The following is a 25,049-nucleotide window of genomic DNA, read 5'->3' as shown; positions in this document are numbered from 1 at the left end:
TGTAATTTGCATACTCACCATAGAAATGGTTCTCAAACTCCTTGCAAACCTTGTAAGCTAATGAGAACTCTTCATCTCCTTCATAGAGGTCCTTGAAACCTTCTATTCCCATGCTCTGCAACTGTAGTTCTTGAACTGTCAACAACTTCCTACTTAATGCATCTGCCACCTTGTTGAGTTGCCCCTTCTTATGCTTGATGGTGAAAGTGAAGGATTGGAGGTATTCCATCCATTTCAAATGCTTGTTGCTAATCTTCTCTTGAGTGTTAATGTAACTCAATGCCTGGTTGTCTGTGAACACCCCAAATTCCTTTGGAAGTAGGTAATGCCTCCATTTTTTAAGAGACTGCACTAATGCATACAACTCTAGGTCATAGGCTAAGTACTTCTTCTTTGCTTCATTGAGCTTCTCACTAAAAAATGCCACAGGTCTTCCCTCTTGACTCAAAACACCCCCTACTGCAATTCCACTTGCATCACACTCCAATGTGAATAGCTTATCAAAGGTAGGTAGGAGAAGGATAGGTTTTGTGGCTACTTCTTTCTTTAACAATTGAAATCCTTTGTCAGCCTACTCAGTCCATTTAAACTTAGTTTTGAGGCCTCCTTTTATGGTGTCAAGGACTGGTGCACATATGCCAGTGAAGTTCCTCACAAACTTTCTATAGAATTGGGCTAATCCATGGAAACTCCTAACTTCAATCCCTGTTCTAGGTGCAGGCCAATTCAAGATTGCCTCCACTTTGCTTGGATCCATTTTCAAGGTTCCCTTAGACACCACAAATCCTAAGTAGACCAGCTCTGGCTTCAAGAAGTCACACTTCTCTAGGTTGATTGATAACTTCTCCTCATGAAACCTCTCTAAGAATAACCTCAAATGCTCAAGGTGCTCCTCTTGGGTTCTACTATAGATGAGAATGTCATCTAGGTACACCACCACAAACCTACCTATGAAATCTTTTAACACCTCATTCGTCAACCTCATGAAGGTGCTTGGGGCATTGGTTAGTCCAAATGGCATCACAAGCCATTCATACAATCCCTCTGTGGTCTTGAAAGCAGTCTTCCACTCATCTCCCTCCTTGATTCTAATCTAGTGATAACCACTTTTAAGATCCAACTTGGTAAAATACATAGCACCTCCTAAACAGTCCATCAAATCCTCTATTCTAGGAATAGGAAACCTATACCTTATGGTGATCCTATTGATTGCCCTTGAGTTAGTGAGAAGTCTCCACTTGCCTCCCTTCTTTGATGCTAGCACTACCAGGACTGCACATGGGCTGATGCTCTTCTTAATCAGTCCTTGTTCCAATATCTCTTGCACTTTCCTTGCTACCTCCTTGTTTTGATAAGGTGTGAGGTTGTATGCAGCTTTGTTAGGTAGAGATTCTCTAAGAACAAAGTCTATTTGATGGCTTATAGACCTTCTTGGTGGGAGCATTGCATGTGCCCCATCACTCACTATGTCCTTATACTCTTGCAACATTTGCTTCACCTCCTTGGGTACTTCTGCCTACAACTTGTCTTCTTCCTCCTTTGGTTTCACAAAGATGGCACACTTCACTATCTCCTCCTCATGTAGCAAGTTTAAGAACTCTTTACCAGTAGCCAATAAGACACTAGGTGTTCTTGAAGTTCCCTCTTCATTCTCTATCAAAGACTGAATCTTAAAGGTCTTACTGTCCTTCTTAAAGGAAATGGAGTTCTCCTCTCCATCATAGATCACCTTCCTATCAAATTGCCAGGGTCTACCTAGCAATAGGTGATAGGCATCCATGGATAACACATCACAAAGGATCTTATCCTTGTATCCTCCAATAGAAAACTCTACCCAAGTCTGTTCATTGACAAGCACACTTTGCTCATGATTCAACCATGTCACCTTATATGGGTTAGTGTGGGGTATCCTTGTGAGTTTAAACTTCTTGGTTGCTTCCTCTGATATTATGTTATCAGTTGACCCTGAATCAACTATCACCTTGCAAACTTTACCAAGGATCTTGCATCTCACCCTAAACAATGCTCTCCTATGCTTAGGTTCATTCTTGACTGGCTATTTTATCAAGACCCTATTGAACATCAGATTCTCTCTAGTCTCTGATTCAATATGGCCCACTTCAGGTGTCTTGCTGCTTGATGTGTCTTCATGTGCATAAGCAACCCTCTTTCCATTGTTTGATGAGGTAGGCTTGTCAAGGAATCTATATGCCAAGTGTCCCAATTGACCACAATTATAACACTTCATAGTTGCAAAGTAGGAGTTACCCCTACTAGTACCTCTACCCCTACTTGGACCACCTTGTAGACCTTTTCCTCTAGAATGGCCTCCTCTAAGATTGGTTTCACTGCCATCTTTAGTCAACTTGGCTTCTCCTTGGTTCCTCTGTTCATTTGCCTTGCTTTGGTAACCACCTCAGTGATTCACTTGTTCTCTACCTCTGCCTCTACCCCTATTATTGAAGTCTCCTTTCCTTTTGTTCCTCTCTTCCACCTTGACAGCAAGCTAATGACATTTTTGAACAATAGTAGGAGTCCATAGGCTTATCTCCTCTTGAATGTTCCACTTTAGGCCGCTTAGATACCTAGCCACCTTAATAGATTCATCTTCTTGGACTTTGGATCTAAGACAAAGTTTTTGAAATTCTTCAGTGTAGGAGGTCACATCAAGGTCTTTTTGCTTCAATCCCTATCTCTTCTTATGAATTTGGACTTCATAATCCTCTGGTAAGTAGTTCTATTTGATCTTACTCACCATGGCCTTCTAATTGGCAATAGGTAGCTTCCCCATGCTAACTCTCTCTTCTTGTAGGTACTTCCACCATGTTAAACCTGCTCCACTTAATCTTCATTTGGCAACCTTAACCTTTTGAGCCTCTGTCACTCACTCACACTCAAAGTGGTTTTCAATGCCCTCAATCCATTCCATGATAGTATCAATGTCCATCCTTCCACTAAAATGTGGCAATCCTTCAAAAGCTTTGGTGTTCAAAGCCTTAATAGCTTTTACAAATGGTTCTTCATTGAACAAGGGATCTGGTTCAAGTATAATGTCATCTATGTCTATGGTTTTTTTGCCTTTATCCTTGGTGTCTTCTCCCCAAGGTCCTTGTGTCCTCTGATCCACCACTTCCTGTAGCTTATCCCTTATCTCAGTCATAGATTCTTCAAGGAGTCTATTCTTCTCCTTCTGTTCTTCTACCTCCCTAGCCAGCTCTGCATTAGTGACCATTGTGTTTTCCCCTACCGATTCACTAGAATATAAAGACATACATGGTCCACCAAACATTTAACTTGCTCTGATACCAATCTGATGGGATGAGGTTTGGGATAGACTAGCCTAGTCTATGCTCTTGGATCCATTCCTTGGATCACTAGGTGTTCTAACCACAACCTAGGGTCTCTAGGACTCCCCCTACTAGTGGAATCCCCTGACCTTTCCCAATCCACCCACCAACAAGTTGAAAATCTACTCCTAAGGTCTCACCTACTCATGAGATTCAAGAAACCCTTACTTAGTCCAATAAGGGATAGGCTTGTTCCACACCTTCCAAGGTCTTAGCAAGGATAGGTCAGGTCTCTAACAAGGTTTTTCCACCCCCCAAGAGCTTTCAAGCTTTCAACCCCTTACCGATTTCACTGTTTTGTGTTTTTGCCTACAAAATAGGGCTACAAGGATTTTAACCAATTAGGCCTCCTACTCGGTCCTTTAGGGCTTCCTCTCACAAATGATGCACTTCCTGTAGGACTCAAGGATTTTCCAAGTTTTAGGCCTCAAAGTGTCCGTACACTGCCCTAGGTGGATTTTAAGGTTTTTAAGGGTTTTTAGGAGGGTTTTTAGGCCTGCCAGGGACACAGTGTAGGTTTGCTGCTCTTGCCACCTTGTTTGGATTGGTGGAAGCTCCTCTTTCACACCAATGATGCTTCACTCACCGCTCTACAACTCCTCCAAAGGGTGCCTTCTTCTCTATCCTTCCTTGCTCTCCAAGACCTCTGTAGCTTGACCCTTCCTAGTAGGGCACTGTCTAGTCTCGCCTAGGAGTGGGTCCTTATATGGCCTCCTTGCATTTCCAAGGGCCCTTCTTGTATTGAACTATGGTATAGGGTCTGTACTCTCATTCCCCATGGTTTCATGGTGATTCCATAATGGGGAATGGAGTTATGAGCCCATTTATTCAAACGAGTCCAAAACTGGACAGAGAGAATGCAAATTACAAACTATTTACAAACACACTTCACTTACAAACCAAAACCTGATCTAATTGCTCAAAATGAAAGTGAACACACCAGACAAGACACTCAACACATATTTTTTCATGAAAATCAATCCATTGATGATCTTTCTTTACTCCATTTGTGTCGACTGGCAACAAAAATTGCAGTCACAGTTAGTTAGTTTGCTTGTGCCATACAACATCTGACATCCAACCCATTAATTTAGGGTTTGCAAATACATATACTACCCTCTCCTTAGTTTGTGTGCCCATACTATGGTTTTCCACACTAACCTAAATATTTTGACCTCATGGTGGAAAAGTTGCCTGACAACTTTTAAAAGTTGTCATGCAACTTTTGAGCAACTTTCCCAATGTTTCTCTTCTTGACTCCTAGACCCACATTAGGCCAACCTAAGGATGCTACCATGCTATGAAGGACCCCTAAACACCTCAAAGGCACACATACCCTCAATTTTCAATAAAATCTCAATCTTGACTTATGACCCTAAGACCTCAACTAGGACCCTAACTAGGACCCATGAGCACATAGCTCTTATTCTATATACAATGGCTTCATTGAGAAGCAAAAGAACAAAAAAAAACAAATGGTGGGAGCCCTTTGAAGGGTGCTCCTATACCAGGAGACTCCTATTATAACTTCATAATGTGGTTTTGATGGAGGATCTATTCTAGTAGGAAAGGTTCATTATCAATGGGTTAAAGAGTGTGACAGGAACACTAAAATTTTCTACCAGCCTGCCATCACACACAATAAAAGAAACATAATTAGAGAACTTAGTAGGTTGATGGCTTCACCTTTACATTTACTAATGACATTCATACATAGGCTATCAACCATTTTAGTTCTATGTTCATTCCTCCTACTATCTTAGATCCAGTTTTTGTCTAAATTTCTAAAAGACTCCAACAAGTTATCCTTGCTACTTTCAAATCTCCTAGCCCTGATGGGTTCCCTACATTTTTCTTTTAAGGATATTGTGTATCTAGACATCATCCTTGTTGCTAGAGAATTCCAATCTTTTATGAGCCCCCTTAAAGAAGTTATCAACACCTATGTTGTCCTAGTCCCCAAAAGGAGTGGTATTATTAGAATGATGTATTTTAGACCTATTAGCCTCTTTTTTCTTCATCTAGAAGTTTTCTCCTTTGTTATAATTTTTTATAAAGGTTGTCTTGGAGAGAATTATGCATGTTATGTTTTGAAAGTGAATTGTTTTGGTACCATAACTAGCCCAAATACATTGACCTATTTGTAAATCCTAAATAGTCAAATAAGGAGGGTCTTTCAGTTCATGGTAGATCAAAAGATAAAGACTAAAAGAGAGACAAGAAAGATGAAAGTGGAATGTCCATATTGTATGTGAGATCTAAGTCTCCTTGAAAATACAAGGAAAAATGTTTGAACTATCAAAACAATAGTCATTTATGTAAAGAGTTTAAGGAGGAGAAAATGAAGAAGAAGAGAAACACATTCAAATTAGATTTATACAAATCCTCTCAAGAAAATGGTGAAGCCTTTGTATTAGCCTTGGAAACATATACATTAAAAAATGTGTGGTTGATAGATTTGGGTAGATCATTCCACATGACCTTACATTAGGGTTGGTTTACAATATCTGAATAATATTGTGGTGGGAAGATGTGTTTGATTATGAATCTTATTTGAAGTTTGTTGGACATGGAGGAATCAATATTAGATTTTGTGATTGTAGAGTGAACAGGACAACTTGTTTTATGTATGTCTCAGGCTTGGCACATAATCTACTCTATCTAAGTAAATTAAGTGATGTGGGTGTGCATGTTGTTTTAAAGAAAGGAGGATGCAAGATGAATAGAGGTTTTATAATGCTTAATAATGGTATTTATATTGGCACATTATATAAGCCAAATACATACATGTTATAGTGCAATATTACTTTATGAAGTCCAATAAGAGGAATTTGGATTATTTATTATCCCATTAGATTGAGCACAGATAAGGACTATTTATTTACATCTGATGGTTATGAAATTGATGTACCTAAAGATGATAATTCTTTCCAGATGAAATTTATAATAGGAAAAATTTGTGATGCTATATAGTTTGTCAAATTTTGAGAATGGTCTAAAAAATTATAAAAAATAACTAGATCCTTGAACGGCTTGATGATTGCAATGTTGAGTTCATTTTTTTGTGAAAATTGCACATATGGTAAATAAATTGTGTTTGTTTTCTTTGTACTTTTCATAAATATTCTTGGTTATTGGGTAGATACATTCTAATGTTTTCTATCTTGTTAATGTTCTTTAAAGTTCTAAATTTATGTATTTGTATCATTCATTAATGACTATAGTAGAAGGAAATTTATATATATTTTATAGGAAAAACTAAAGTATTTTAAAAGTTTAAGGAGTGTAATGGGTGAAAAATTAGAGTTTCACCCATTAATGTAGTAAAACCACTAATTTTTTCTTATGGACCATTACATTGGGGAAAGATGGAATTTGATAGATCTAGCCTTGATAGATCTAGATTTTGATTAGATTCCAAGGGTTTTAATTAGAATTGTTGTTTCCCCTTAAAGTGAATTGATTTAAATAATGATATTGAAATTTGGTTAAGTATGTTTAAATTGAAGCAATTAGGCATAAACAATGAGCTAGTCATCAAACAAATCCACATACTTGAATTTAAGAAATATGTGAATGTTTGGATCTATTCCCAGAAGATCTACCTGAATTATCAGCATTGTGGTGTTGGTCGCCCAAGTCCTTCAAACTTTTTGTCATCCAAAAGGGAACTTATTCATCTTTATAAATAATGTCTATCCTAAAAATTACATTTGTACACCTATTCCGACACCCAATAGAGAATGTAAAATGGTTGGGAATAGGGGTTTGTCTTAGGTCAAATCCTAGTTTTGGAATTAATCATAAAATAGAGCTGGAATGTAAATGAAGTACTATAATAGAAATGATTTTGTTTTGAGAGAGAGGCTGAAAATATCTAAAACACTAGGAATTAGAGTTTCATGTAGATAGTCTTCATAAAACATAGAATATGAATGTCATCTCCAGTGATTGAATCTTGATTTTACTTTTTCTCTAGTTCTTGAAAGAAGACTACTTTTTTGGTCACATGAATTTGAATTATAAATTCTTGATATGAATGTGTGATTGATTCCTTGAGGCATACTATTTGAAAGATAAATTATTTTTTTGACATGAGCTAATGCGAGATCTAGGTTCCTAATAAAATCATGTTTCCATTGCGAGGCCCCAAAATGGCCCCTTTGATGTGGACCAAGTTGCTAGGTGTTCTAGTGTTAGACATCAATGTCCCAAGATCTTGGGGAAAGAAATAAAGATCATAAAAATTTGAGCTTGATACATGGTGTGAGTGGAATCGGGGCTTCAATCATGCCTTAGGGGATGAAATCCAAGGTGACGGATTAACAGAGGAAAAAAATGTAAGGGAGTATAATTTAGGACACTACATTTAGCCCCCACTTTAGCCAGAGTATGAGACAAAGCATACTTATAGTAAATTACAAAGGTTTGCATTGAAAAATTTCATCAAGATATCAAATAGACAAACCACATGAAGCCCGAAAGGGACTTTATGATCTTACTACTTCAAAATTAAAACATGGATATCATAAGAAAGAGGAAAGAGAATTAGGACTGCTATCCTAGTAAGGTTCACTTTCTATGAGTCATAAAAAAGAAAAATACTAAATTACAATGAAAAAGGCTCAATTTGCCAAGTAACTTGAGTATTGAAACAGGTGATATAGACTGTGCATAAACTAAAACATTGAGAAGAGTGTATAGCCCCACATTACAATGATTGCATATGCGTTATTTGGAGTAATTGCTTATGGTAGCATGCACTAAACTACAAGAACATTACTACAATGATATACCCCAAAAAAGGATAAGTCAAAGGACAATGGTCACAAAACATGAAAACACATAGGGGATCCACTAAATATGGAGTCAGTATGCTTTTATGATAAATAATGTATATCATAAAATATTTGTATTTGAATTTACTTCATCCCGCAAAGGTAGTGGAGCAACAAGCACAATGGAAGAAGGGAACATGTATATTTTGAGTCAACATGGAAGAGACCAAAAGAGATCTCAATTGATGCTTTGCATCATCTTTGAGTAGACAACACAAGGGGCAACAAATAAAAAAATTGAGATACAAATAGAAGAATACCACAATAGATTTGGTCTCTTTATTACCTTGCACCAACAAAGTGACAAGGTTCATCCAAATAGAACCTAACATAGTAGAAAAACACATCACAAGGGAAACACATTATGAACTAGCAAGATAGGGGAGACAATCTACAACATGAATGAAGCTAAAAAAACAAAACATCAACCTCCCAATCTTCTTGAAATTTATTTTGGGAAGGTGGAGAAGATGCAAGAGTAGAAACGTCAAGCACGATAGATGGAGCTTACACAAGTTCCAAACAAAAACCATTCTCTAATGATGAGTCACTTTGTCTGTCACTAGGAGCTAGGATCAATTCTTTTGAAAATTGTTTAGATAATTCACTGTCAACATCAATAAGCTCATACATATCATCAGAATCATTGGAATCAACAATTTTATCATGAACAAAAAAATCATCCATTTCTTCATCAAGATTAATAAAAATAGGATCTTGATGCAAGAGCATCCCCGGTTTATAGCAATCTTGCATCAACCAAAAACATTTTCTTTATATTCAGTTTCAGTTTTCCTTTCTGTGTGTCCTGGTTTTGGCTCACTGGATCTTGTGGAGTTGAATTCTACTTGAAGATTTGATCATCTTTCTTATTTACCGATTGCATCATATTTGGATCATTTTGTTAGATACAATGTACCACTGAGAGGGGGAGGGGGTGAATCAATGGTGCTCAAATATTTTTCCTTTTAGAAAACTTATGTGAGCATACCAGTTAGTAGGTCTAACTCAATGAAGACTTGTCAGTTGATGAGGAGACAAACTCAAATGCAAATAGTCAGAAGGGAACATCACATAACACTAGAATATATGAGGAAAACCCAAGATGGGAAAAACCTAGGTGAGCAATGCTGCTGGAGTCTACTACTCCAATTCAGCCTCACAGTGAAAATACTGTTACAAAGTTTAGGGCACCAACCTCGAGAGAATCAACTCCTGACTTTAGGGCACCAACCTAAGGAGCACCAACCCTTACCTAATTTATGGGCTACAACACAAAGGAGCTACAACTCCTGTACTGAGCTACAACTCAGTGTTTACTAGGAAAAACATTAAATGCAATAGTGGTTACTCTGTTACAAGTGAATCTTGCAACCATTCCAAATATCTTATGTTGTTGGTGAGATGCCTTCTTTGCAACACTAACCCATTTCTCTTGCTTCTCACACCTCCTGCTTCTCTATCGATAAGACCTACCAGTACACCTCTTCAACTCTCCTTCTTTGCAAGACCTGCTCCTCACTACTCTACACTTTATCAGTGCTCAACTCTATTGGTCCACTATCAGCCTTCTCTATAGCTCTCTTCCCTCTTGCTCTGCTGGTACAGCCACTACCAGTTCTTCTTCTCTTACTGGTTGAATGTTTCCACCAGGCTCACCCTCACTCACACTCACTTTTTAGATGCTCATTGAGAACTTAGCTGATTTTCTCTTACTTATAGAAGTATCACACTTCACAGTAGCACAATCTCCTTCTATTCTTCAGCAACAACTGAATATCCTTTTTCCTTCATATATCTACATTGGTTTTCCCACCAAAAGATCATTCAAATTATAGGCGGTTAGGGTTTCTTCACCGTCCACAAGGTAAACCAAATATAATAAGATCTTGTCTGATCTGATCTTCTAGACTACCAGTCTACAAAAATCTGCCATTTATGCGCCTCCTAGATCATGCCTTCCATCTTTGGCAATCTTCTTTTTATCCTATCGAATGGTCTCTTTGTCGTAAGTCACATACTGACACACTATATTAGAAAAAGTTTGACTATGATATGCAACTGGGTGACCATGCTGCATAAGGACACCTCCCAAGGCATATTCTAATGCATCAATTTGTATTTCAAATGATTGCTGGAGGTCAGGAAGAGATAAAACTGGTGCAGAACATAATCTTCATTTTAACTCAAATGCTTCTTGTTGAGCACTTGTCTATTTAAACTTTTCCTATGTTCTTCCCTGCAATGACTGATTTAGAGGCCAAGACAAATGGGAAAATCCCAACATAAATCTATGATAAAAGTTTTTCAATCCAAGGAAACTTTGTAATTTTGTGAGATTTCTAGGAGATGGACAGTCCTTGATTACTTATATCTTCTCCAGGTCAACATGGACATCCTCACTATCAATGACATATACCAAGTATCTGATACTCTTCATACCAAAGGAGCACTTTTATTTGTTTGCATAAAGCCCATGATCTTGTAAAGTTGAGAGAACTTTTTCCACATATTTCAAATGTTCATCCCAAGTTTTGTTGAAGATGAGTATGTCATCTAGATATACCACCATGAAATAATCAGTGAATGGCCTAAGTACATCATTCATCATTCTCATGAATGTCACTGGGGCATTTGTTAGACTGAAAGGCATCACTAGCCACTCAAACAATCTCTCTTTAGATTTGAAAGTTGTCTTCCACACATTAGCCGAGTCAATTGGTACTTGATGGTATCCCGATTTCAAATCAATTTTTGTGAAGAATCAGGCCCCTCTAAGCTAGTCCAAGAGGTCATCTATCTGGGGAAGTGTATACCTATTTTTGACTAAAATTTTGTTCAAGGCCCTATAGTCAATACTAAGTCTCCAAGTTCCATCCTTTTTTTTGCCAGAACAATGGGACTGCCACAGGGTGATGCACTTGGACAAATGTGTCCTTTCTCGATCAATTATTGTATTTGCCTCTTAATTTCACCATTTTCTAATATTGATCTATGATAGACTGGTTCATTAGGCAATGGAGTTCCTAGTATCAAGTCAATAGTGTGTCTTACTTGGTACTGTGTAGGTACCCCTGTTGGCAACTTAAACAAATTCTCATATTTTATCAAAATTTGGTCCATTGATATTTTTTGCTATGTTGTGGTGTTTGTGATGGTATTGGAATTATATACAGACTTTCTTTCTTCTTCCAAATGAATCATTGATAATATGAATGTTCCTGTTTTGGAAACCAACCTCCTACATTGCTTAGCACTAATCAAAGAGGTAGTGTATGTAGGGCTTATCTCTGGTATTTGGTATTTCTTCTCTCCTAATTTGATTGTCACACTCCGAGGTCTGGATTCATGGACACCATGGAGCTAGTACATATATGGTTGTCTCTATAAAACATCACAAACATCTAAAGGAGCCACATCACTGATTACTTCATCTTTGAAAGGCTTTATAGAGTATAAAATGTGACACTCCTAGTGCACTTGGATATCTCTCCCTTCACTTACCCATCCCATAGAACAGGGTTGCGGATGTGCTTTTGTTTTCAAATTCAATCTTTTCACGATCTCTGCTGATATTAGGTTCTTTTGACTTCCACTATCAACAATAAAGTGCAGGGCTTTTCCTCCAACCCACATCTGTGAGTGAAACAATCTCTCCTCATCCTTCTGGGGCAATACCTTTGTAGTAGCTACTATTGCATATGGATCAGCCTCAATGACCTATTCATGACTTTCTTTTGGGCAAGATTGTGCCACCTGAGGTTCTTCCTTTTCCTTATGTCTCTCCATCATTAAAATTTTTGTGGTTCTGCAATCTTTTGTGTTGTGAGAGGGACTCTTGTGGAATTCACACCACATATTGTTCTCTTGTGTCTTCTTCATGCCCCGTGCCTTTTTCATTGGTAAATTGGGAGAAGATTCCTTGGAGGTTTGTTTCCACATAGTTTTCATACCTTCACTCTTCCATTTGTTATTTGCGAAGTTATCCCTCCTTCCTTTCTATTTGAATTTTTCCTCAATTTTTGTAGCAAATTTATATGCACTAGGTAAAGTCTCTATGTTCAAGAATTCCATTTCGGTTTGAATATACCTATGGAGTCCACTCTGGTATTTAGAACCCGGTGCTTCTCACAATCTTTGATGTCAAGTTTTGTTGTTAAAGTATGAAACAAATTAGTATATTCTTAAATAGTTTGGTCTTTTTTCTGTTGAAGCAATTGCCACTGCATATATTTCTATTCATATGTATCTATAGGAAAATTCTCTTCCTTTATGTGCTCCATGAATTCTCCCCATGTGGATTTTTGATCAAAGATGAACGTAGTGCCCATTTTTGCTGCCTTGGTTGCTAACTTCGCTTCCCAAAAATCTTTCACATGATTTTCAGCTTTGAGAAGAGTTAAAGTTGTTTTCTCTTCATTTGAGAACTAGTTGATAGAGAAATACCTTTCCAGTTTTGAAAACCATTCATCAACGACATCTGCATCATTCTTTCCTTGAAAGGTGGGTATATCAAAATTCACTTGCACCTTGAATGGTGTATACCCTATGAATGGTGGGTTTGTAGGTGGCCCATGACTTTTCAAAATCTGCTTGAATTGTTCCATCATTTCTTCTCGTTGTTTTGTTAATGCACCTACAACCAATGCTTTAATGTCATCGCTGGTCTACAACTTAGCCATCTACGATCTTGTGCGTCTCAAAGGAAGGTAGTATGAAGGATTCCTTGTTTCCAACCCCAATCTTTGATATGTTGATCGTGTGTGATATGACATATAGGAGTGAACTTGCTCTGATACCACTGATCCGAATTATGGATTTAGATGACAACACCTAAGTGAGAGCCTGCAGTATTGTGGATGAACAAGATAGCACAAAATTGAAGCAAGCCAAAAAGTGATCTATTCCATTCGAAAATCCAACATATAGTAGTTCATGAGATTCGAAGGGTCACAAAAACCCCTTGAGAATCGAATCCCAACAGTCACATTTGTTTATTACATAATAAAATCTAAAAACTACGAAAATTTCTAAAAACCTATATGAAATTTTATCGTAACTTTAACTAGGCATAACTTTCTGCTCAGGGCTCGAAATTACAAGCTATTTAACTCATTGGAAAGGTCTCCAAGAGTTAGGAGCGAATTCTTGCAAGAACATGTCTATGAGAACGTTCTAAAGGACAGGCCAAACTTGCAACAACTGAAAATGCCCTGGACACCTTCAAAATTGACAATTACTAACATATAGAAAAACTAAAATAAAAATATAAAAATATTTCAAATTTTCTTCTGATCACAAGAAGCTCAATGGTTAGACAGGGTCTTGTTGATGAATCAAAGACAGAGAGACAAGAGACTTATGAAAAAAGTTTCTTTCAATATGCTTTTCTATTTTGATGACAAGGGCTAGACCAAAATTACTATGTAATTTTTGACTTGTTAAAGGGTCTTGCATTATGGTGCCTTAGTCATCTGAGAGGGGTTCCCTTATTTGTAAACTCACTTGATTCGAACCAAGTTTAAATCCCAATATTTTAATATAAATAATCAACAATTAAGAATCGAAAAAACTATTTTCTTCTATTATATCACGGTCTAACGGTTTTTCAATACATGGACGCTTGTAATTACCAACAAATTCCAAATTATTAAGTTCATATGTATTTCAGAAATTAAATATATATTGAATAAGAATGCACGCTAAAGCCATTCGTAAAAGGTTTTTATTGCAAGTGATAAGCCAATCATAAAGTAAATTTATATATATAACAACAATCCATTTCAGTAGTGTATCAGAGTCGGACCACGGTAAAAAAGTCCCATCCTGGCCAGTACAGCCAATGCCATCTCCTCACCATACACTTCTCCATCGTCCTCCCCACCTTCTCCCAAATCCCCAACCTCCTCTTAAATCCTATCTCTTAGCTCTGCTCCCATCGATTCTCAAGAACACATTTAACCTAGAGGTAAGTTTCTTTATGTTACTATAATTTTCTCATTTTAAAAGATAATTTTTAATATATATTAATGTTATTGTAACTTTCTCACTTTAAAAAATATGACTTTTATATCATAGTTGATAAAGAAATTTTCGTATAAAAGTCAATTTTTTATTTGTTGTTATTATAATACAGTAAAGTTTAATATTTAATTATATTTAACTCTTTATTTCAAATGTGAAATAAATATTGTAGATAATTTAAAAAGATAAATTTAATTAATGATAGAAAATCTAATCAATGATTATGAGTTCAATCAAAAAATAGTAAAATAAAAATAAGATTATATAAGACAAGTTGAGTACATCTTTTATATTATATTTAGTACAACAATTTAAATTATAAACAATAACATATAATGTATTTATGTCTAAATGATAAGAATATATTAGAATCCAAAAAATTGCTCATGTATATTATATATGACAATACATTCTATACACATACATTTTTTTTTAGATTCTATATTAACTAGTGACTTATAAGAATTGTTAAAAAAAACACTCAGTCTTACATCATACTATTAAGAGTAAATCTAATCTAAATGATGAAATACTTTATACTATAAAGGACATATTTTGTATGGATTATGAACTAATATGAGTACATAATAGCTCATCAATAAATATGGAAGCAACTCAGCCTATATGTGTATATTTATATTGAATCTTTGACCATTAAAATTCTAAGAATTAGTTGAAGAGGTAAGACTTATCTTTCTATCTCAAATATGGATAATTGATGAATATGCACAAGAGATCTTTATTGTCTATTTGAATGCACTTGATGTAAAGCTCTGTCTATTTATCTGCAAAGGTGTATGTTTATATCACTCATAGTGATATGTTGTTGTCTCTGACATGAGCATATCTACTTGCAACAATGATTATTATGGTGCAATATTGATGGGACCAACTCAGATATCATTAGGCTTGGTGAATGCTCTTGATTATGGACCCACGACCTTGCTCAACCTGAGCTCTCCTAAATTGGAATGAGAACTTCCCCTGTTTGAGTGATTAGCATGTTCAATATCATTCTCATTCATATCATCAAGAATAACAATGTTATTGCTTGGAACTTAAGAACAGTTCTGACTTGATTTTTCCATCCCTCATCGCCCCTATAAGGAGTGTGATCAATGCCCTTTTATATCCTTGATTGGTAATATTAGTTCCTTCCTACTGGAAACTATAGCGAAGGCTTAAACATTAAACCGTTATTAATCTTTACCCTCTCAACCATTCAATTTGCCAGAAATTTTAGCAATATTTTATTTCCAACTATATGCTAGCAAGGAGTTGCCCATTTTTTAGTGAAAATTTTGGTACACCCTATTTTGGCTATCTCTGATTTGCATTATAGACGGTTGACAAAGGGTTCACAATTTTTTGTAAGAGAGAACCCATGATTAACGAAGGAAGGGTAGCGAACAGAGGCCTTGGGATATTCGTTTCTGACAATCTACCCTAGAAGATGTGTGGCCTGCATGCAAAAACACAACACATTCCTTATCTTTGTTTACTAAAAGTTCAGAAACCCTAGGTTAGGATTTAATAGGCAGAACAATAAAATATTACTTCTGCCTCAACTTAAGGGTGGGGAAAATGTGTTAATTGCAGGTGGTGACTGCAATTCGAGATTTTTTACAATAACCGTTGTATCATGAATAATCTAACAACTTCTTTTTTGTTGCGGGTTATGGCTTTCCCTTGTAGTCTAACTTGGAGAGTTGGCTTCTAGAAGAAATATTTGAGGTCTTTAGCCAAGATGTAGCACAAGAGAGTTGAACTCGGGATGAGTAGTGTACATGCTCTTGACATTGAAACCTTAGTGGCTACTATAGAAAAACAAGATGCAACTATTGAGGTATATTATTTATCAAAAATTTTAAATGAGATTATGCCATTGTTTCAATCCAAATCCTTATGGATCCATCAAACAATATAAGTGACCTGTGGAATCACCAAGAAACACTTGAATTAACTTTGAATAAATATATCACAAGAGAATACAAAAGCACACATTTATGTGAAATATATTTATTGACTGTATGTGGAAACATTATATTTCTATGCAATGATTTACTCATATGAGGGTTAAAGATCTTGTTGGTATGGACATGGGAGCATTGACTATAAATGAGAAAATACATGCACCTGGCCCAGAAGTTTAGGATAAGATAGCTTTTATGATTAATAATATTTCAACAACCAACTTGAAAACCAAATCGAGGGAGTTTTGGGAGATTTTGAAAGTACTTGGTCATTTATATCTTTTAATTAACCTACAATATTTTACTAACATATTGGCAATTATTTTGCAGGGATAGTATTGAACCCCATTTTCATGACTTATGTTTGAAGTTTTTGGACAAGATCAATTCAAAATTACTGCACAAAAAATCATCAAAGCTACTTATGAAAAATTGCAAGGTTCATTTTATCTGTTATGGGCTTCTAGTTTTGTGGCACAAAATATGGACCTTTGGTTTTATATCATTGGCAAGTTCTTTTAAAGTCAAAGCTTGTTAAATATAGTTCAGAAGAACGATCTTTACTCAAAAATCTTGGAAATTGGCTTGGGATTCTAAACTTTAGATCATTGAGGTTATTCATATTTTTATTTTTCTTCTATTTATGAATACCTTGTGATAATTAAATGCTTTACTTGTAGAGTTGCCTCTTCTCTTCAAAAGAGGCTAGAATGGATAATAAGACATGCTATAAATTGATTCTTTCACATTTTAACTGAAACATCCTATCAAGATGGTTTGTTCTAGCTTGCCATGACTGTTCTAGGGCAATGCTTGTAAGTGCCACCTCTAGTGAGGTTTGTTACAAAAACATTTTATCTAGATACAATTTCAAGTTGTTTTTAGCCACAATAGTTAATTTCAATGTAGTTAGTTATTGCTTTGGATTTCAAATATATAGGAAAAAACCAAAATTCTTGATTTTGTCTATAACCTAGGATTGTACAGAATTTATTTGAGGATAATATATCTCAGAATTCTTTATTTTGTCCATTGCCTATCCTTCTACTAAATTATATATAATCTTATCTTATAATAATGTATTTTCTTTGACCTTCAAATCAGATGGAAGATATATGCCTTGACATTTTGAAAATTGTCTGGAACCCATCATGGACTCTACAATTTTTTTTCTATAATGGCTCACTCAGAGGCAAACACCCCATATATCATAGAAATGCCCAAAACTTGTATTTAAAAATCTTCAAATGCATGGGCAAAATGAATGTTCGTTTAAGTCTGGGTATTTTGCATTCTGGTATGGCTCATTGCATTCTGGGGCTAATTTGTATGTTATTCAAAGTAGATGTGGAGTATCTCCTATTGGTTATATATTATATGCACTTAACATCACATTGTAACATGGGATTGTGTTAACAAAGTCTTATTTCATGTATCATATGTGTTTTAGGTAAGATTGCTTGTGTATTCTATGTCATCTACCAAGTGATTTTGAAGTTGTTGTATGGTCCCCTGGAGTACTTGGCTTTGCTAGACTATATTGTTGTGCACTAGAACCTGTGGTCCAAGAACAAAGTGATGCATAAGTTTTCTTTCTGGTGTTGCGATCAACCCTTGGTAGCTTGCAATATGTGATGCTCTGACTAAGGATTTCTTAGTAGTTGCACCTTACATCTATTATGTTGGTGATGTTTAAGGACATACTTAGTTACAACCTCAATCTATTTGTCGTCGAACAGGATCCAATATTTTGCATCTTTGCTATTTATTTCCTAATTAAATTTTCAGCTTGTAAGCATTTGTGTTTTAAATAGATTTTTGGCCATATCCTAAATCTGAATCTATGTTGTGGAAAGAATGTAGTATGTCTTCAATCTTTATTTTTATAAAGGATATCTACGTTAAGAATCTATGTTCTTATTTTTTCTCATTAAAAGTATTAGTATTTTTGGAAAGAGATATCTTGTATCTTGAAACTGCTATGTGGAGAGCAATATCAAGATGAAGTTTTCATCATCAATCTTTGTTGTTCTGTAATATGAGCTATTAATCCATGTATTGTATCTTATGAGTAGTCTATACATTAATTACCATTGTTTTTCAAAATGATTGTTGACTTATGTTGGATTGTAATTTGAAATATCAATTTTAAATTTTAAAAATCATTTTAAATTTTTATTTTGATCAATTATTTCTTGCTTCTTGTTGTTAAGAGCATAGTGCAATGGTTGTGAGTGCCACTGTTGTTCTTTGATGATATTCTTGTATCCCATTTTGGCATAAGCTCAAAGTACACTAGCAAAGTCAATCTGAGCAGCTTACTCAATTTTTACAAACATCTTTAGCAAATCCTACTGCAAACACAGTCCTTGCATTCTCTAGCAGGAACTTCGCTGCACTATAACTCTTGTTATTTAGAGACACGTTCCTTCACAACAAAATGGTACATTTGATCTAATCGTATCTCCTCATAACCATCGGCCTTATCCATACTTAATGATTATATGTTGTGCTTTGAATAATCGCAAATGTTTATGGATATCGTATATTATTATGATAATAATATTAATCCTTGTTTATCATGTTGGTATTATGTTCTTAGCAGATCATTTTCCTTGTCGAGAATAGAAGAATCATAAACTTCTATCTTTCCTCCTTTGCACGGTAGACACGAACAGGTATCGTGAAGATATAGGGGCCGATAATTATCCTTCTAAGACTGTGATCACCTGTATAATGGTTATAATAATTTAGAAATATATAGTTGATATCTCTGATGCCCATTAGATTTCAACAATACTTTGCGAATTTATCATTTGTGGAAGAGGCCATATAATCCCTTCGTATGTCAATTGCTTCCTTCAATTACCCAACGTATCACGATTAATAGTACATCGACTTCAATCATTATTTTGGTCGGTTATTACCACATAGTTCCTACCTAGAACTCATCGCTGATTGTTATTGTCAATCTGGTGGGATTTGATTGTTGTTTTGTATCAGCACTGACTCACTAGCATCTTTATCACTATCGGTCTTTCATTCCTTGAATGTTTAATCAATCGTCTGCCCATATCTCTAGAAAGGCTATAATGAATATTTATTTAGGCAAATGACTATCGAGTGTCATATATTATTCTAGCAGTAATCCAGTATTAATATTATAACTCATTGATATTATCCAATGGTGCTGAAGATGCATGCATACTTGTGTAATTGATATATTGCTTACTATCTGTTGGACGTATCCTTATTCCTCCTACAACCAACTTGTCAATATCTCCATTGCTGACTTCAACCATAGATTCAAATGCTTTCTTGGGTCAGCTATAAGCATATATTGTTTCCCAGATTTATGTGTCTCTTCATATCTATAATCTATTTTAATCATAAAGACAGTTTCAATGAGAGTATCTTAATTGTCTCAATCTTCATTTGTACCTTCTATTATCTATAAAGATAATCAAGGATATTTCCTTTAGTTGTTTGGTTCTAGAATTCTAGCATCAGGATGGGGACATCACAATCTCCCCTTCTAAGTGTAAGAGGCCCTTTATCTACATTGACCTTTTTTGTAAAGTTCCTTTATCTCTTTATTATTGCAGTTTTGGTTTTGAATCAACAATATCTTGTAAGTAGATCTTGGACAATATAAGAACATATACAAAGATACATAGATGCATATTTATATTGGGGTTAGACAAGGAAATAGTAATCAAATAGTGAACTAATATTAATTAAATACTATGTTCGAACGTCTACTTCTTCAATCTATTTGTATGGTTTCTTCTAGCTCTTCTTTCTTGGAAGAACCTGCATATAGATTTGTAGTACCAAACGTATAAGCATATAAATGAAGTAGTGATAACTAATAGAAAAATACTACTTAGTTTCTATTTCATTTGTTGAAACTTTGAGGGACTAGCTTCATTGAGCCATTTCCCAACTTGAGAGGGTCTAGCTTCTTTGAGCCCTTTTGTCCACATGTGAGAGATTGTCTAGCTTGAGCAATCTCTATCTAATCTTGAGAGAGACTTACTTCCTTGAGCCATCTCTGTCTAACTAAAATAGACTGGCTTTCTTTGAGTCATTTTTTCTTACTAAGAGTACTGACTTCCTTGAGTCAAGCTACCCACATTTGGCTTCCTTGAGCCCTTATTCTTAATTAGGGCATTGAATTCATTGAGTCAAGATGCCTATATTTGGCTTCCTTGAGCCCTTATGATTTAGAGAGGATTGGCCTTCTTTGTGTCATCCTACTCTACTAGGGTGTTGGATTCCTTGAGCCAAGCTACCCACCTTTGGCTTCCTTGATCCCTTATACTTAGACAGAATTGATCTTCTTTGTGTCATCCTACTCATCTTAGGGTGATGGCTTCCTTAAGCCCTTATACTTAGAGAGGATTGTCCTTCTTTGTATCATCCTACTCATCTAAGGTACTGTCTTCCTTGAGCCACATTACCCCATATTGGCTTCCTTGAGCCCTTATACTTAGAGAGGATTGACCTTCTTTGTTTCATCCTACTCACCTAGGCAACATGTCGACTTCTTTGAGCCATGACACCTCTCTATGTGTTTACTTTATTTCTTGAATGTTTTAATACCCACTTCCTTTTTGATTCCCCACATTTAGTCCTTGATTGCTTGACAAATTATGCTACACTCCAATCTGCATACATTATTCTTTATAAATCTTTTACAAATGCTTCAAGTTTTCTCCAAGTTTATTTATAGGTCTTCCACTAACCTTCTTAGCATTTAAGTTTCATTCCAACTTTTACTATTTAGGTAATTTAATTCATGATATATACATTCTCAAACATAGTTGGCTTTGATAAGTGTGTTGATGATGATCTTCCAATTTGCAAATAGCTCCAATTTTTCTTCTAAGTGTGATGATGGACCATGTAATGAACTTGTTGCCACTGTTGCTATGTCTGATGGAAACAATTATGTCTATAAATCTGAAAGTGTTTCTCCTCATCTACTTTTTTTTTTTTACCCTACAAGATGGCAAGATCATTGCTTTAATACCATTGTAATGTCCTCAATTGAGAATTCCCTTAATTTAATCCCAAGACAGCCATTCGAACCTAAAGTGAGAATTGGAATATAAAATTGACCCAAATTGAAGGCATTTCATTATGATATTTAATTTAAATTTTTTAGAATAATTTAGAAGAATAAGACTTATCTTTATAACTTTCCCGATTTATATACTTGAGAATAGTTCTCCTATAACATAAACCTCTTCTCTATTAAAAGATATCCAAATCAATAACAAGGTGTTACTTTTTGCAACTTAATAACAGTTTTGATTTGATCTGTTGTTCTTATTGAGTGCTTTCCTATGAAATAAGAACCTCCATCTCTGATCCTCCCCCTTAGATTTAGATTTGTGGGTCGATGAGTCTTGTAATCTTAATGCTTATTATTAATTACAATATCTGATAACACTCTTAACTGAGATATTAATGTAATGATGATTAAATGGGGAATTCCAATAGCTCTTGCTATACCTGATTTAGACAATTAGATGCATGCTTAAGTTAATTGACCTTGCAATGATCACTATGATCTCTACTATATCAGATATGGCCGCTTAATATACAAGATGATCTGGTCTTATTGGTCGGATATTGCTATGACTGAGGTGTATAAAATATAATATAACATCGCTTGTAATTATAGGACTATTATCACAAAAATGATTCTTTAATTTGCACGGTGTTTGATATGATAGGACCACTTAGACCGTTATAGTCACTTTCTCAGATATGGAAATATAAGCCAGCAATAGACTGGATGTTGTGTCCAACGTGTCCAGTTCTTCCTTGCAATCAACGATGCTACACCTGATCTATACTTGTTGTTCTTGTAACTGGCGACAACCAACTTGGCAGATGCGTGAAGAGCATATCCAAATATGATATCCATAATCAAAAGAAACAACATCTGACCTAGAACTCCCCTATATCTGATGTAATAGTCAGAATATGTAGTTGTTACGTGTTTTAACCTGTAGAGTAGAATAGAGGACCTCCTTCCTTAGATTATATTGACAATTCTATGCAACCTATGTTTGCATTAGGCAACGATCTTATGCAATAGTCTTGGTGCTGGCTGATTGTTATATTTTGTGATTCCGTATTCCACATCTTGATTTCTTCCATGGATTTATAGTCCAAGTTTCGATCAGATTGTGTCTTATATCATTTCCTTTATAATTTTACTATGATTTCCTCCCCTTCCTTTGCAAATGGATTCCAGATGTATTAATATAATTTCATGCTTCCTTTGAAGATGTGGGAACTCTTCATTCCAAAGGTCGTGCCTCTTCTTCTTGACAAGTCTGTTGCAATGCTATTACTTATTTAATCACGATCTTAACTATGATTGTATCTTTTCACATAAGAGGTCGATTTGTTATCTTTTCATAATTGATATGATAATGAGTGTTACTAAACCATAACCAATATTTGAATATAGACCTTTATGAATAATGTTTATTATCTTAACGGACAACATATGTCTTGTGCGTATGATGGGTGTTCCATCTCGGTTCTCAGCTTAATGTTCTATATGATTATCTCCACCAATGCCTTGTTGACTGTGAATACAAATCGGATCAGCTTGTAATCATCTCCTTTCAGGTATACCTTTAGTCTTGCCCCATGAGTAATCTATCTATCAGCATAATGATATTCATGCCTAATCTTGAGAATATGGATAATGGACTGGTAACAGTCTTGATGGTTTTGTGATATCATGTTTGTTCTTTTAATAATAAGTTTAAATCTTTATTTAAAACTTTTTTAATTGTATATTGAATCTTATTGTTTTGAGGTCTTGAATAGGGAAATGACATCCTATCACTCATAGATCAGAGGAAGTGAAATCACATAAACCGAAGGATTATTATACTAAAATTAATTTTGATGGGGGCGCCAAAGGAATATTCAGGCTCTTTAAGTGGAAGATGCATTGGTACAGATGATTCGAGCAAGACTTTGGTGGTAGGAGCTTAGATATTAGATGATCATACGAACAAGGAAGCTAAAGCACGAGTGGCAATTTTGGCTGTCAATTTGAGGCTTCAAATTTCTGCTTAGACTGTGCATCTTGAAGATGATTCCTAAATCATTGTAAATGCAAATGGGGAGGCACAAAATTTTAAATTGAATAGGTTCATTCACCTTATCTTATCCAAATTGAACAGTTTTCAAAATTTCAAAATATCTTGTATTAGGAGGGAAGGTAACATGGAGGCTAATAAACTGTTGAACTGGGGAGTTCAGGGTAATTTCATATAGTCCAAGGACAATGCATAACTTTTGTACAATGTAAATATGTGACTAGCATGTAGTCTAACAAGTAAAATTTATTTGTGTGGCAAGGGTTTGTGCAAATTAAATAAACTTTTATTTGTGAAATATGTTGTTCATATTTTTCCATACTTATTTATCAATTATAGTGTTGAATATCTATTTTATCTTTAACTTTGAAGAAACTCTCTTTTGAAGAATCTCCTCTTTGAATTTCAAACTTTCCTAGCTCTCTTCTTTTATGAGACATCTTTCTTTTCAAACTCTTGATTAAAGCAATCAATATGTTATCCAACCACTCAAAATTTTCCACCACATTGCTTATTATCACAACATCATCTTCCAACCACTTGAAATGGATCTCACCATATTCTTCATCCCTTACCATAGCTCTTCATATTCTTATCCACCATCCAGAGGTAATTTCAAGTTTGTATGGAATAAGATTATTAGTTCCACTTGAGCTAGTATATGGAATGTTGTCTCCACCAACATTGTTATCGATCCTTTATATCTTAGAATCTTAGATACAACTTAATTTGTAAAAGACCGAGGTTATGCTATAGTCATTATCTACAATAGGCTCATGAGGACTATACAATAAAAAAAAAAACACTCAACTTCCATTATATTATCAATTTAATAGGATTATCGTAACCTAAACTTGCTTAGAACTATTTATAGAAGCATATAAACAACAAGAATAAATATCACACACCTCAAATGAGAACCAAACACCAAGGTATTTCTTGAGAAAACCCAAGATGAGTGAAAAAACCTATAAAGAGTCTGTAAACACATCTCATGCTTCTATCTCAAATATTCACATAGACATTACATCAATACACATGGTTTATTGAGACTTACAACATTAAACACAAGCTTCTTCATACTACTTTGGCTACTACAAGAGTGAAAATCCTAATCTTCCAATTGAAATCTTTCAAATAAATATGAAAATGAAGTCACCCCTTGCCACCACAAGATTATCCAAGTTATAGACCTTAACCTTAGGTTATGCTATAATTTAATTATTGATCCTTTATATCTTAGATACCACTTAATTTGTAAAAGACTAAGGTTCTTATCTACAATAAACCCATGATAACTCTACAAACAAAAAACACACTCAACTTCCATTACAATATCCATTCCATATGATTACTACAATCTAAACTTCCTTAAAACTAAAGACAAAAGCAAAGATCATACACACCTCAAATGAGAACCGACACCAAGATTTTGCTTAAGAAAACCCAAGATGCGTGAAAAACTATAGGAAGAGTGTATAAAGATGTCTCACGCTGCTATCTCAAATGTTCATATATGTATTACATCACCATACATGGTTCATTGAGACTTGCAACACCAAACATAGAGCTCTTCACATCCACTTCACCCTCTACACGAACAAAAATTCTAATCTTCCAATTCAAATCCTCGGATTATCCAGCTTATCGAACTCCTCCACCGTTGAACTCAAGCTGTTGAGAACTTGTTTTTATCCATTACAGAAAAAACCTAGGTAAGATAATTTTTCC

The sequence above is a fragment of the Cryptomeria japonica genome, chromosome 5 (assembly GCF_030272615.1).
Source record: "Cryptomeria japonica chromosome 5, Sugi_1.0, whole genome shotgun sequence".
Lineage (NCBI taxonomy): Eukaryota > Viridiplantae > Streptophyta > Pinopsida > Cupressales > Cupressaceae > Cryptomeria > Cryptomeria japonica.
This window is presented reverse-complemented; position numbering follows the sequence as displayed.